Below are 13,474 nucleotides of genomic sequence, written 5' to 3'. Positions count from 1 at the left end.
AAGTTTACACAGATTTCCTATGGATGTTCTTCAACATTCAGCTAGAAATTAAGGTTTTGCATACACAGTAGATGGTGCAAACACTTCCCTCTGGCTTGGTTCTGAGATCCTATCTCAACTGTAAATCATTCACACCTATTAGCAAGCTCTACAAATGTATAATAGCTGATTACCTCTAAGTACCAATATTCTGCTATCAGGAAGTCTGATGTCGTAACACAAGTCTTGTACTCAGTAAATTGTCTAAAGGAGCTATGATAAAAAAAAAAGAAAAAGAATTGTGTGGCATTAGAGAAGATATCCTAAGCACTGTACATGCTCCAATATGAGCATTTCATTTAAACAAGGCACATATCCCCAGCTGCAGAATTTACAGTAAAACCAGTTATCATGAAAACACGCTTAAGAGTGAATGTCAATTCATTTTTACTCTATATAAACAGGAAAACAGTTCTTAGACTTTAAAATGCATTTCAAGCGACAATTAACTGGCACATCTAATACAAAAAACAAGATTGACTTCACATCAGCATATAATGTTCTCAAACCATTTGAGATATGCTTTGAAAGTAATGCTTCCTATTTGATTACGTAGGCCCAGAATGTCAAAGGTGGATATAAATGGTACATCAGGAAAGGCTGAACCTTCCCAACAACGTCCCATTACATGTTGTTGCTATGTGGCAGATGGCAGCAAAGATGCAAGTCTGTCAAACTGGTGTCTGACACAGAAGTGTGTAAGAACCAAAGGTTTGACACTGAATTCTTCTCTGTGGAAAGAACTGCACCACTGACATGCAATGACGCTTGCAGAACACTGATAGAGACCAAATAGTGACTGCTTGCTTCAGCAACGGTGACAGTGGGTCAGATTTTCCACAAGCACAGTATGCAGGCTCTTGTTCACTTTTGGTGAAAATGCATAGCTAATGGTGGTGACCGTGTAGAAAAACAGCACTTTGTAGCTGTGAATGTACAATATCAAATGGTGTCACTGTGCTCTTTGTATCTGTTGTAGTTTCCACAGAAATAAATAGGAGGCATTACTTTTGGAGACACCTACACACAGTTGTGTAAAGATCAAAACTCATCTAATTCCAAAAGCCTGTGACCACAACATTAAACACACACACACATATATATATACACATATATATATGCACATGTGTGTTTGTGTATTTATATATACACGTATATAAAGTGTTGAGAAAAAGAATCAAAGCTTGTGTTCCACATCCTAGCATTACCAATTTATACGTAGATTCATTTCTTACAGCTCAGGAGGAATAAAAAAAGATCTTATTTTAAATATTCCATATATACTTTTTAATATTACAAATACTTTTAAAAACTAATAATAAGTGATGCTGAGACTGACTTATGATCAGTAAGAAAACATTATGGCTAGGTATCCAGCTTATGGCTGGTCATAAAGCTGACACCAAGCACACACGTAAGACCTCTTTCTATCACTCTTCATATTAGGCAGACTATATAAAGCAGCAATTGCTTTGAAGATCAGCTGAAGAAATAAACTGTTTTAGTAAGAAAAGAAATGGTGTCTAACTTTTTAGGAACAGTATGCATTCTTCAGATCAAGAACGGAAACTTGGGATTTTTGCAGTAGTTCTGTCACTTCTGGGAAGGAAAAAAACCCCACCATCACCACCTGATAAGTGCCAATTAATCACAAACAGCCTTTGGAAGGCCTTCAAAGGAAGCTCAGCAATATGCTGCTCTGGCAGTAACTCCAGCTCTCTTATGGTCTTCAGCTCTAGTTTTAAAATCAATAGCTAAGACATTTCCAAGTGAGTTCAGCACTGTCAGTAGAAGCTGATACACCTTTCCTGGGGCAAAAACCTAACCCAATACTTATTTATCTTAAGTCCAAACATGTACCTGACTCTCATGTTTTCACCTTGATCCAAATCTTACAGAGAATGCAAGCAATAATTCTCTATTTTCAATGACAGAAATCTTGGTATCACTTTCCACTTACTGAACTCAAAAAGCATTGGCGACACATAAATTTACATTAGGCAAAGAGCTACTGAGATTTTGAGCAATAGCTCTACTTGAAACCTGGCAGTAAGCTCCTGTAACTTAAAGTTAGTGCAACACAAAGTACTGACACAGTTGAACTGTTAAGAATGAGATCTGAACGTTTTTACAAAGAAAGCAGTGACTGACTATATGTGACCACTCACGATGGAGTCTGAGTTGTTTGTTTTTAAATCAACTGTAGCCAGAAGCTGGAGGTCAAGTGAGGAATGATCCTGGCCAAAGATTCATTTCATACTGATACAATGAAATGGAATATCAATATAAGGGAGCAAACAAAGAAATACACAAAAGAGACACCAAACTGCTTTTGAATCAGCCATTAAAAAAAAAAAAAAATTAAAAAAAAAAGTACAAACGCAATATGTTGTTTAGCTACTTCAAGGTAGTCTGAAGGAACGAAACAATCACAGGCAGCATTTAATGCCGTGGATTTACATCTGTTTCCAATGTCCACAGCAATACCTGAAAACATAATTTGCTGTGCTTCAGCTATTCCCCATTACTTTGTGCCAGCAATTTCCTGTCTTTCAGAACTGCTGGCTGAGATGTTTTTGCTGTTGCTGTTCAAACTGATTCACTAAAGAGGCGCAAAATTAGCTTTAATTTAATTTTAGAAGTCTGCGACTTTGACTGCGGTGAATTTAGAAGCCAGCAGCTCAGACAGCAGATCTGATACAGGAGTAAACTCGTAGAGATGACTATGGGACTGTGTAAGAAAGGCGCACCAGGAGTTAGGTGAGGACCTATCACATTTTTAGCAAGATTGTTAACTTCAGACACACACATATACTCGTTCCAACTGGCAGATAAATTTTAGATGACTTGGTACATCAGATACTGTGGCTCTAAAGTTACCATCAGGCAGGTAATACATATAAATAATCAGATTACTATACTGAAACACTGCAGTTCAGCCTCTGGAGTACATCCAGAATTAGGTGCAGGGTACGTATAATTAAGCTACTAGCAAAATACAGTAGAGCTAAACAGAGAATAACTAAAAAACCAAGAACTGTGTTCCGAAATTTAGGAAAAAACAACAAACCATCAAGCATCTTAAAGCATGAGCATCAGATTTTCTTCTTTTGTACCTTTTAAAAACATGGGCAAAGTCACATAACTGCATCAAGTTCAGCTGATGTGACAACTGCCTGTCTCTCATGGATAAGGTGAAAGCTTTCATGCTGTAGCCTCTTATTTATCTGGAATGCAGTTCAGTAGGTACATAGTTAAGAGACCACAGATGCCCAAGATGATCTTGACAGGAATGTACCTCTGCAATCACTGCAAACAGTACAAAGTCACCACTGGTGCTCAGGCTGACACATTTTAGAGATTCCAAGCCTTTGTCACTATGTGCAGCATCACAATTAGATAAAATGGATAGGTCACACCCATGAACTTCTGTGACCAGATGTCAACTTAAAACATGTAGTGTTCTTCCTAGCTAACGACACATAATTCAGTGATTGCTAGTATGATTTCTGACATTCAGCAGCTGGCTGTTCACATTAGCGCTTCAGCTAGGAAATTACTGAAGAGGAATGCAGATATCTTTCTCAGTAACAAATGCTCTAAAGTAGAAACTTCCTTCATTCCATGTCATTTGTCTTAGTTTTCCAGGTAACCATTTCAGATGTCATCAAGTCATTATCTAAATATTATGAAAGCTGGGAAGCTCAATTGCCATCTGGGAAGCTCCGTTTTATATGAGTTACATATTAACTATACAAGCAGCAGTATGTAAAATATGCAAATACCCAGGCTCATTCACCAGGTACTGCAATCTCAGGCCCAGACAAGTGCAAAATAAATTCACTATTGCTTCTACCACTCCATGGGAATATCAGACTCAAGTCTGAAAGCCATGATACAGCTCTGTGCAAACAAATACCCATTTCCTTGTGCCATCCTGAAGTAGGAGTTTAGTGCACAGGAACCTGAGTGAGATGGTTAAATCAGATATGACCAGTTTAAGCTTTTCAACACTTAAATCACTTTTTGCCCTTGACAGAAACTCCACAACAAGCTGTGGCATCATCATACCACCCAGTGGACTGCTCTTTGCTTTCTTCCTAATGATCATACTACTGTAGGTTTGCTAATAAGACTTATATCCCACATTTACTGAAATTGCTCTCATTTGCTTACACTGAGTCATGCTTCCTGTAGACTATTCAAAGCAGAAGTAGATGCGTAGCTTTTGGATGCGTGAATGCCCTGACCTAGTATAGAACTGATCCTGCCCTGAAGAGAGTTTAGGTACTTCCACACAGTCTTTTTATTGCTGCTTCTCTAAGCTCAACAGAGAACCAGCTGTTTTATGAGTTTAATTAAACTTTGCACCTTCTCAAAATACCACCAGACAGGTTTTTATTAAAGAAATAGTATGTAAAATTTCAAAGAAAGAGAGCTAACATACAGCTAATATAAATATCTATATCTTTAAATATAGTCTGTGGCATTGTAAGATCTGTGCCTTTTCTAAATCTGTTACATCACCGTGAATTACATTACAAACACTGAACTATAACAACAAACACACACCAAAGCATATCCAAAACCAAAAACAGTTGAACCTTCCTTTCATTAGAACAGCAGAACACAACATATTAGAGCACGACATATTAGACTGCCTGAAATCAACATTCCACCACTGCAGTGCTCCTGCCGCTACAGTCTAAGGAAACAACTTTAAGGCAAACGACTCATCCTGTCAGAGACACCAGAACGTGAAATCGAGACCAAAAGGTTTTAATTCCATCATAATTCTGCAGATCCAGCATATGCAATAAAGCAATTTCATGGACAGTCATGAAAACAGGTATTCCTTGTTTAAACACAGAATTATTCAGAAATAAATAAAACATGAAGTTTGACATTTTTTCTGTGTGTTTTTCTGCTTTCTCTTAATTCACACAGTTCTGTAGCATTTAATTTACCCTTTCTAAAAAGAAATCAAAATAAAAGAGCACGGATTTTTAGTTCCCCACCTACAGGTGGAAAAGATAGTTACTCAGTAGTGGGACAAGAGTTATTGCCACCACTTTTCAGTCTGACAGATAAAGTCAGGATGGGAAATTGGAAACCAAAACATTTTCACTGTAAAAATAAGCTTAAATGAGCTTACTGAAAATTTACAGTGAAAATGTTTTGGTTTCTGATTTAAAATAAGATTAAGAAAGTATCAAATGCAATTAAAGGCAGAAAAACCCCACATTCTTTAACCCAATCTGTTCCCAAATTTATGAGAAAGTCTCAGTCAAATAAAAGCTACAAATTAAAATGCAGTTCCAAGTGATTTTACTCTTCCATGAATTTCTAAGAGGCAGAATTTGTTCTTACCTGTAATCACAACCTTGTCAAGGTTCTAGTTCAGTGTTGAAAGAATTAGTTTACATCCCTGCTGCCAAGGAGCACATAACAGAATGACTTGCAAAACCTTGAGATAACAGTACGGGACACAACATCTGCTTTATTTTGGTATTTCCTAGAAAGAAACAAAGGAAGTAGTTAGCTACTCCAGATGGTACACAACAGATTTGTACATAAATTTAGGAAAAAGCAGCATTCCTGAAAAACAGAAGAGCTTGAACTAAAGCTATGTCTGGCTGTCATGAGATCCTTCAGTACACTCTAAACACCGTATTAAGGATTCATACCGACAACAAAAAAATCAAATCAGATTTTTGTCTCCATTTTCCTTCACCAGCACAAGGCAGCACTTTAAAAGCCATCTAGCCTACTACCTGACATTCAGTTCCCTTAATTGTGTTACAAAAGGAACAGCTTTTGCATACCTGCTAACACAAGTGCTATTTACTTGATTTTATTCACCTGCTTAAGTGGCCAAGTAGACAGTTTGACAAAAGTGAAATCCATCAAGTGTAGCATGTCTTACTTGCCAACTCTTTACTAGGATTGCTTAGATGTTAAAATGCACAGTAGTTTCACAGCTGAAGCTTACTGCTTTTCTTTCAAAGTACAACAGCTCATCTGAAGAAATAATCAGGATACGTCTTTAAAGTAGTTTCAATAAAACCAATCATAAATTAAACTTAAAACACAAATCTAACAGGTAACCAACAGTTCAGATGTACATATCTGCACAAGCACCTGGGCATCTAACCCATCATTTTCAATAGGATGCGAACAACCAAGTTCCTTTATAGATCAGAAACTACATATTTAATCTCACAAATCGCCCATCTTGCACAAGTTATTGTGACAGTACACTGGTAGAAGGAACTACTGCAGGAAGAACTCTGGCTGGCAGCCAGCTTTGTCTGGGGAATAAGGGAAAAGCAAGCTTTATGGTAACACTGACGATGATAAACTGATTACATCTCTGCTGAGCTGAATGAGGCATAAAGGGGACATACGGCAGGCTTTGACTTTAAGGATATTGACTGAAGAATGGAGCTATGACAACATTTCATTATGGTTTGCCTCTTCAAAACAGCAAATAGTGTTTTTCAGCCATCCAAAGTGCCTGTTTTCTTTATACTCATAAGCAAGAAGCTGCACAAAAGAGGGAATACTTTGCTGCTGTTGGAAGAACCGTAAGGTTTCAGATAGTTCAATGCACATAATGTCACGCTGCTGCATGCCCTGTTTTCCCCAGCATTCTCTCTCTAGGCACCACAAGATGGATGCTTCAATGAATCAAACTAAGCCAGAAAAAGTCAATTATCTTCTGCCAGTTTAGTCCTCTAAACCATCTTAGAAAACGCATTTCAGGCAAGTGCCAGGGCCAGAAAAGCAGAACCAGCAGCTGCTGCCTGTGCAGATTTGTTCTGAGTACTGTGAAACTATGACTTAAACAGCATCCACTAAATCGTTAATGAACTCTGAAGAAGTGTTTTGAAAGAACTAGATAGCAAATATTCTAAATCACTGCACTGGATTATCTGCAAAAGTCTTTCCCTCATAAGTTACAAAATTCACCAGCAAAGAAAAGTTGTTTCCATACCTGAGGACTTCAGAACAACAAACAAACAAACAAAAAAAACCATCTGAACAAAAGGCACAGATTGACAAAGCTGCAGGAAACAGCATGGCTCGCTCTCCCTAAGTACACCAGCCACTGGGGTCACGCCACCAAACACACAGCCACAAGGCAGCTCCCTTCACACAGCGTCCCACCTCCACATCTCCTTAACCAGGAGGCCAGAGGACGCTTACATGATGAGGTGCTCAACAATCTCAGTCCTTCTAATGCTGCTCCTGTCGCCTCTGAAAGGGGCTGACTCACAGAAGCAGACAAATACAAGCTCTATGCTTCCCAGAAGCAAAAGGCTTCACTCCTCCCAGTGCTACTCTAAGAGGATGCGAGAACATTCATTAGACGAGGGTGACATCTAGCCTGGAGACAGACTGCTTACGTTATGATGGATTCCAAGAGAGCCATTTTGAGCTAAGAGTATCTTACCCCTGAATATGCTTCATTTCACCACGTTAAAAGTGTTTTCTTCAGATGGAAGCAACAGCCAAAAGCATCGCAAGTAAACCACAGAATCACAGAATATCCCAAGTTGGAAGGGACCACGAGGATCAAGTGCAACTCCCGTCACTGCTAAAAAATTAAAACCAACATTCAACAACAAGCACGTTAAAAAAACTCTCTAGGCAAGAGACCTGAGAAATGTGAAGATCCCTACCAGCTTACGGAAGCTCACATACTTGTCTTTCTGGTAACTACACGTATTAACTAAACTTGGCAGCAAAGCACTAATGAACCTCAAGATAAATCCTAACACTAAAAGAAGCAAAAACCACCACACCATCCAGGTCCTTTGCAAACGTCCAGCTCTGGTCAAAGAAATACTACTTTTATTCTGTTTAACAACCAGCAACAACTCTGACCTTTTAAGGACAATCACATCACTGAGGCTTTAAAATAAACCAGCCAACCCACTCCACCTCACCACCAATAAGAACAAAGTGAAATCTCATGTGTTATACCCGACCTTATGGTATCAAATACTACCACTGCTGATACCAACCCTAAAAACCGTGGGTCATGGAGAAGTTAGTAAGAGGTATTACAGAAGGAGGAGATGCCAGGGGGAGAAGGAAAAGAGCAACACTGAAAGCCCAGTGCAGGTTTGCCAGTACACCAGAATTTCTTAGCAGCATGTTGTAAACATACGGTAAATGTACAACACTCCATCCCTCTCTTCATATAGGTATTAGGCTACCTGATTTCACAGTAAAATAAGAACATCCGCCAAGGGAGTGAACTGGTTGTGCAAGTTCAAGCAGTAGTTCCTTGTTAACCTACAAACAAAAGCCAGGAGCAGGAGTTTGCAAGTGTGCTGTCACTTGAGGCAAGGTACAACTTTCACCCTACAGAGGAAGCTGCTCAGACTTTATAAGAGAATGATGAATCTTCTCTGCATTTGCTGAGTGATTCCTGCTTCTACACAGCAACATCGTGAATCAAAGCTGAGCAAAAACTTGAACTGTTTTATTAATGCATCGAGCTTTCTGCAATTAAACCAATATCCAGGTTTTGCAAAAACTATGGCGTTAACTTTTCAATGCATTTTAGAAGTAAACTTCTAGGGTTGTTGTTTGTTCTGCAATGCAGAAGTCTTGAAACGAATTTGCTCAAGGTTCTGGTGAATATTTAGATCAGCAGTTTGAAGCTGGCTGTTCAAAATTTTAATTGCAAGTTAATCATTTGAACCAATCAAGTCTGAATTTACAATGAGAACAACACACGATTAGCACAATGTTTTACACTGGTCAAAAGCTGAGCAAGGCTCAGTACTGCTCAGTGTTCTAGCAAGGCCCACACTTACGTATTACTTCAGTGGGCTCATTTACAGCATTGGAAACCCACACTGCTTTTGATACACACAGAAGATAGTTACAAAAGCTATTCTGAACTGCTTTCTGCAAATCTTTGATACACATTTATAAGCCAAATCTTTCATTCCAAAATTCTCTAATTGTCTTCTGGGAAAGTTTTACATCACTTAATTGACATTATGGCTACAGATTTCTTGGCAACAGTGGCAGCTCAAGTAATATGTGCTCTCAGCAGCTCATCCTTGTTTCCACATTAATCCCAGCTGCTCAGCCACAGGGATGGTTATGCTTCTATAAGGGAATGCCTGAAGGAGACAGTTCGGCTTGTCACTGTCTAACTCAAACTCTGCTGAATGATACAAGCAGAAGAACAAACAGTGAAAGTCATCCTTGCTAAAACTGTGAGTACACAATCTACATTCACCTGCGCTGGAACAGCTTTTCAAACATCCAGTTTTGGAAACGCTCGGGAAAAAGACCATCTAACACATTTCAGTAAAAATACTGAAGAATAAAAGCCTTCATTGTCAAGTATTTGTCAGATTAAAGAAAACAGATGATCTTCAAGAGTTAAAAGATTTATCACATTTATATGCTAGTACACTTCCATTAAAAAGCTCTAATCCACCAAGAATAATCAGAAGTAGCAGAATTCTATGAGTCAACACATTTATTGGGGTTTCTAGGACATGCAAGAAAACAGTTTAGAGGAGTCTCGGTTGGTGCTATATCCTGCATTACAGATGTAGTTTAAGTTCTAGGTATGCACTGTGTCACCCATTGCAATTCAGGAATAACAGACAGAAAACATGTTCGTACTGTTGCAATTCGAAGCTGAATCTATTTACTTATAATTTCAAAGGCAATTGAAAAAATGTCTGCAAACATCCATCTTCCTGATGGGGATCCCAAGCCCCAGCTCAGCCACAGCAATTTGCACAGGCAGCGTTAAGAATCATGTTTACCCTTAGCGAAGTGTCTGTCTTGAGAACACATTGCTATGGTGTATCCCCACGAGGCAAATTTATTACCATATTGCTAGGGAGGTTGATCGGCAGTAATGAGTCAGTTTGAAGCTATCCACCTATTTGTGGCTTCTGCAAGCAACTGGCCTTCAGATCAATGTTTAAAAACATACAGTCACTGCAGGTGGATGGACTGCAACTCTGTGAACATCCACCTGCTTCAAATAAGTAGAAATCACAGCCTGAGCACTGGTCAAACACTCTGAGAGAGCAGGCGCCACATGTGTCATCTGAGAGCATTACCAAGTACATCTACCCATTTAAAAGTCCTCTGGGCCCTAAACCACTCCTCGCTATGCACAAAAGTGGCATGTCTCACCCATTCTAGCTACTACAGCAATATAAAAAGAACATCCAGAGTTTGTCATGTCTTCCCCCGGCAGAAAAGCAAGCTGTAAGTAAACTACAGCATTATTCAAATCCTGAAGTAAACTTGGGAATAAAAACTGTTGATTATGAAACAGAAACAGCTCGGCCCTTTCTTGCTAAGCCATTCAAGGAAATATCTTAAGGCCATGAAGAACTCTTACAGCAGCAATTTTCAGAGGGAAAAAACAAAAACAAAGCAACAAATTTCAGCTTGATTTGATTCTGTATTAACTACACGCATTTGGATAATAAAGAAATCTCCCTGTTATGGGCTTCAAAATATGGTAGGATCAAGAGGTATAGAAACCTGACATAATTGTCTTATTGCTAGGATTCAAAAGGTGAGCTGCAAAGATGCTCTAGCTGTAAGATACAGTCAGCAAGCCGGACAGTTATTTAATATTAAGGATTAATAACATTTCACAGGAAATGCTCACAAAGTGTAAGAACACACTGCAAAAAACCACAGTGATTAATTCATCAATGAACAACCTTCAGCTATTTTTAAGCCAGAGAACAACTACAGCTCCCAAAACTAAATTACTATCTGAATAGAGAATCTCACTAACTCAGTGGCTAGCAATGCAGTGAGAGTGAGAAAGCCCTGGAGTGAAATCTGGCCACTGTAACCACCGCAGTAATAGTACTTACTAAATAGTAATTATTTATCTTCAATATCACAGTTTATATTCTCACTGCACCCCTCAGTAAAAGTTTACACTGTTTTTACAACAAATCTTTCTGTGTAGATCCTGCATGCTGCACAAATATCCCATACAAGATATCCCATCCCATTTTGACTGCTGGGGAATTAAGCCATTATAATTATAATCTTGATGGTGAATCCTTCTTTTCCCACCTTACATGTATAACACACACAGCCTTAACAGGCAATGTAAGTACACCAATACTTAGGAGAACTCAAAATTCACAAAGTAGAGTGAGAAATGAGCAAGAAGATTGGAATATAACAATCCCTCAGCACCACATAAAGAAAACACAGCTAAAATTCACTTGTGTTGATGTGATTGACAATGAGAAAAATAAATGTATTGGATTTACAAGGGACTTTGAGTGGCTTTTTCCTTAAATATATACAATACTGTCAGTTACAGGGAGGACTCCCCTCTCTACAAGAGCACAAGTGATGTCCATATTCTGCCCTCATCTTCTGAGGGTGTGTGTTCACAAACAAGTGAACTAGAGCTGAGCCATCAGAGCAGCTAAGAAACAGCCTGAACGCTGCTGACGTTCCTGTTACAGGAAGAACAAATTCCCTGCCACAGTACTTAACCATTTGAATCTATTTGTGGCTTTCTTCATCCCATTACCGCTTCCAGGTTTATGTACAAAAGGATTTAAACACAAAGGTCACTCAACACCATTGCGAAACCATGAGAACATTCAAATCACTAACATACAACATTATATATTAACACTTAATATGCAATACATGCTTTAGTACTTACTGCAAAGCAGAAAACTAGGAATGAGCGTTCAAACATCTGTTCCATCAATTAAAAGCCCACCCACACGTATTAATCTTGCAAAAGTAGTAAAATCAAATTCAGCACCTTAATATAGAAACCGATGCCCTCGAATAGGAATCATAAAAATATAGTTATGTTTGCACTGCAGTCAGTTTTAGAGCCTCATGCTTTTTCCCCCCATCAGACTCCTCCACACCAATAAATGTTTAATACCTATTAGCAGAACTACTTCATTAACACTACTGTATGAGCGTAAGCGACAAAGCTCTTAGAAATGCAAAGACTTTAAACATTTCAGATTGTTTTTTCTGCCTAGAAAGATGCCACGCTCTCTCTCCACCAAAACAGATTAAGCACCTTGCTGATTTAACCCATTTAAGTGGATCGCTTCAAATGAGGAACATCTCAAAGCATATTTAAGAAGTCGGTTATAATCAGATTCTTATGAGAAGCAGCTGATTGTATAAGATATGAAACGATATACTCGTATACTCCAGCATGATCATTACACTTGTAATCACAAGATATATCCCACTCGATCCACAGTATGTGTTGGGTTTTAGATCACAGATGGTTTGTCTGTGACAGAAACACAGTACTGCTCCCTGCACTTCTATGTCATGCTCTACTTTTTTCTTTTCTTAACATATTAAATAAGCTTTCTAAGAAAAAAAACTGACAATTAAAAAATTACTATCTCTAGGATCTGCAGAGTGAAGCAAATTTCCATTACCTTTTCTTCTGGCAGCAGTCTCCAATATCGTTGCCTGGACACATGGAATCTTTTTCAGGTGTCTGCATTGAGGCTATCTGAACTGCTTCACTTGTCATCTAAACAGAGGAGTACTTGGCAAGAAGCAGCCATTTGGCAACTCACAACTTTAAATACTCCAATTGCTTTGTCCAATTACTACTGCAACTTCAGTTTGACAATAAAAATCAGCTCGACTGGCTTTTAAATCAATACAGTTTAAATACTTCCAATTGACATAATATTTAAATGCTGAAGTTTCAGATATATCGAGGCAACAACTGTTTTAATTTTGCCACTATTTAAGTACTACAGTACATGTTGAAACATACCTGCAAAAATTCAAAGGGCAGTTTTAGCAATGAGAATGTTAAAACCTACCATGCAAAATGACCATGCCAGATTAAAAAAATAAAAAATCAGCACTAGAGATGGTGCTCAAGGGCTTACAAGCAGTCAATGCAGTTTCAATAGGTCTACATAGACACGACAGGAAAAAAGATTCTGAGAAGCAAGCATGTTAATAATTCAACACTTCTTCTATGCCATTCATCAGGTCAGTCATCAGTTGCAGGCAGTTCTGGATAACAGATTAGGACACCATCTCCAACTCCACAGAAGGTTACTGCTCCTACACACTGCTGGCTGCAAGGCATTCCCTTGCAGAAAGTGAATGGTAATGGGTACATCATCTTCACACCGAGATGCCTAAGAGAACACATTAACTGCGGAGAGGGTGAAGACAGGCAACATGTCAAGATGCCTTAAAGTGATGTAACCTGAAACTTTCAAAGCTCCCATCTTAGTCTCATCACTTTAAAATATGTTATGCTCAACTTGGTTTAGTCCAGACAATTATACCTAGTATCTATAAAAGCATACTAAAAAAATAAGCAGAGTTCACAAAGGGATACTCTTAAGTATTCAAGCCTTTGCAGAATGATAACAAAGAACTCAAT

General features: G+C 38.5%; 1 protein-coding gene across 42 annotated transcripts in view; it reads right to left on the bottom strand.

Moving 5' to 3' along the window:
* The window catches only part of PPM1B (protein phosphatase, Mg2+/Mn2+ dependent 1B), a 55,417-nt gene that overhangs the window by 25,366 nt on the left and 16,577 nt on the right, over positions 1–13,474 (bottom strand). For 15 of the 42 annotated variants that reach the window (XM_085543091.1, XM_085543094.1, XM_085543065.1 and 12 more), the window contains one exon: positions 5,410–5,554. The exons of 2 other annotated variants lie outside the window; for them this stretch is intronic. The gene's annotated coding sequence lies outside the window, so the exon portion shown is untranslated. Of the gene's footprint in view, positions 1–173; positions 253–3,155; positions 3,172–5,409; positions 5,555–7,495; positions 7,640–12,497; positions 12,596–13,474 lie in introns of those variants that run through there. 25 more of the 42 variants (XM_085543084.1, XM_085543087.1, XM_085543079.1 and 22 more) reach the window with 9 other exon arrangements.

The sequence above is a fragment of the Coturnix japonica genome, chromosome 3, assembly GCF_054131305.1.
Source record: "Coturnix japonica strain WE chromosome 3, WE-NBRP24, whole genome shotgun sequence".
Classification (NCBI taxonomy): domain Eukaryota; kingdom Metazoa; phylum Chordata; class Aves; order Galliformes; family Phasianidae; genus Coturnix; species Coturnix japonica.
The sequence above is the reverse complement of the archived record's forward strand: the minus strand, read 5'-3'. Positions and strand labels throughout refer to the sequence as shown.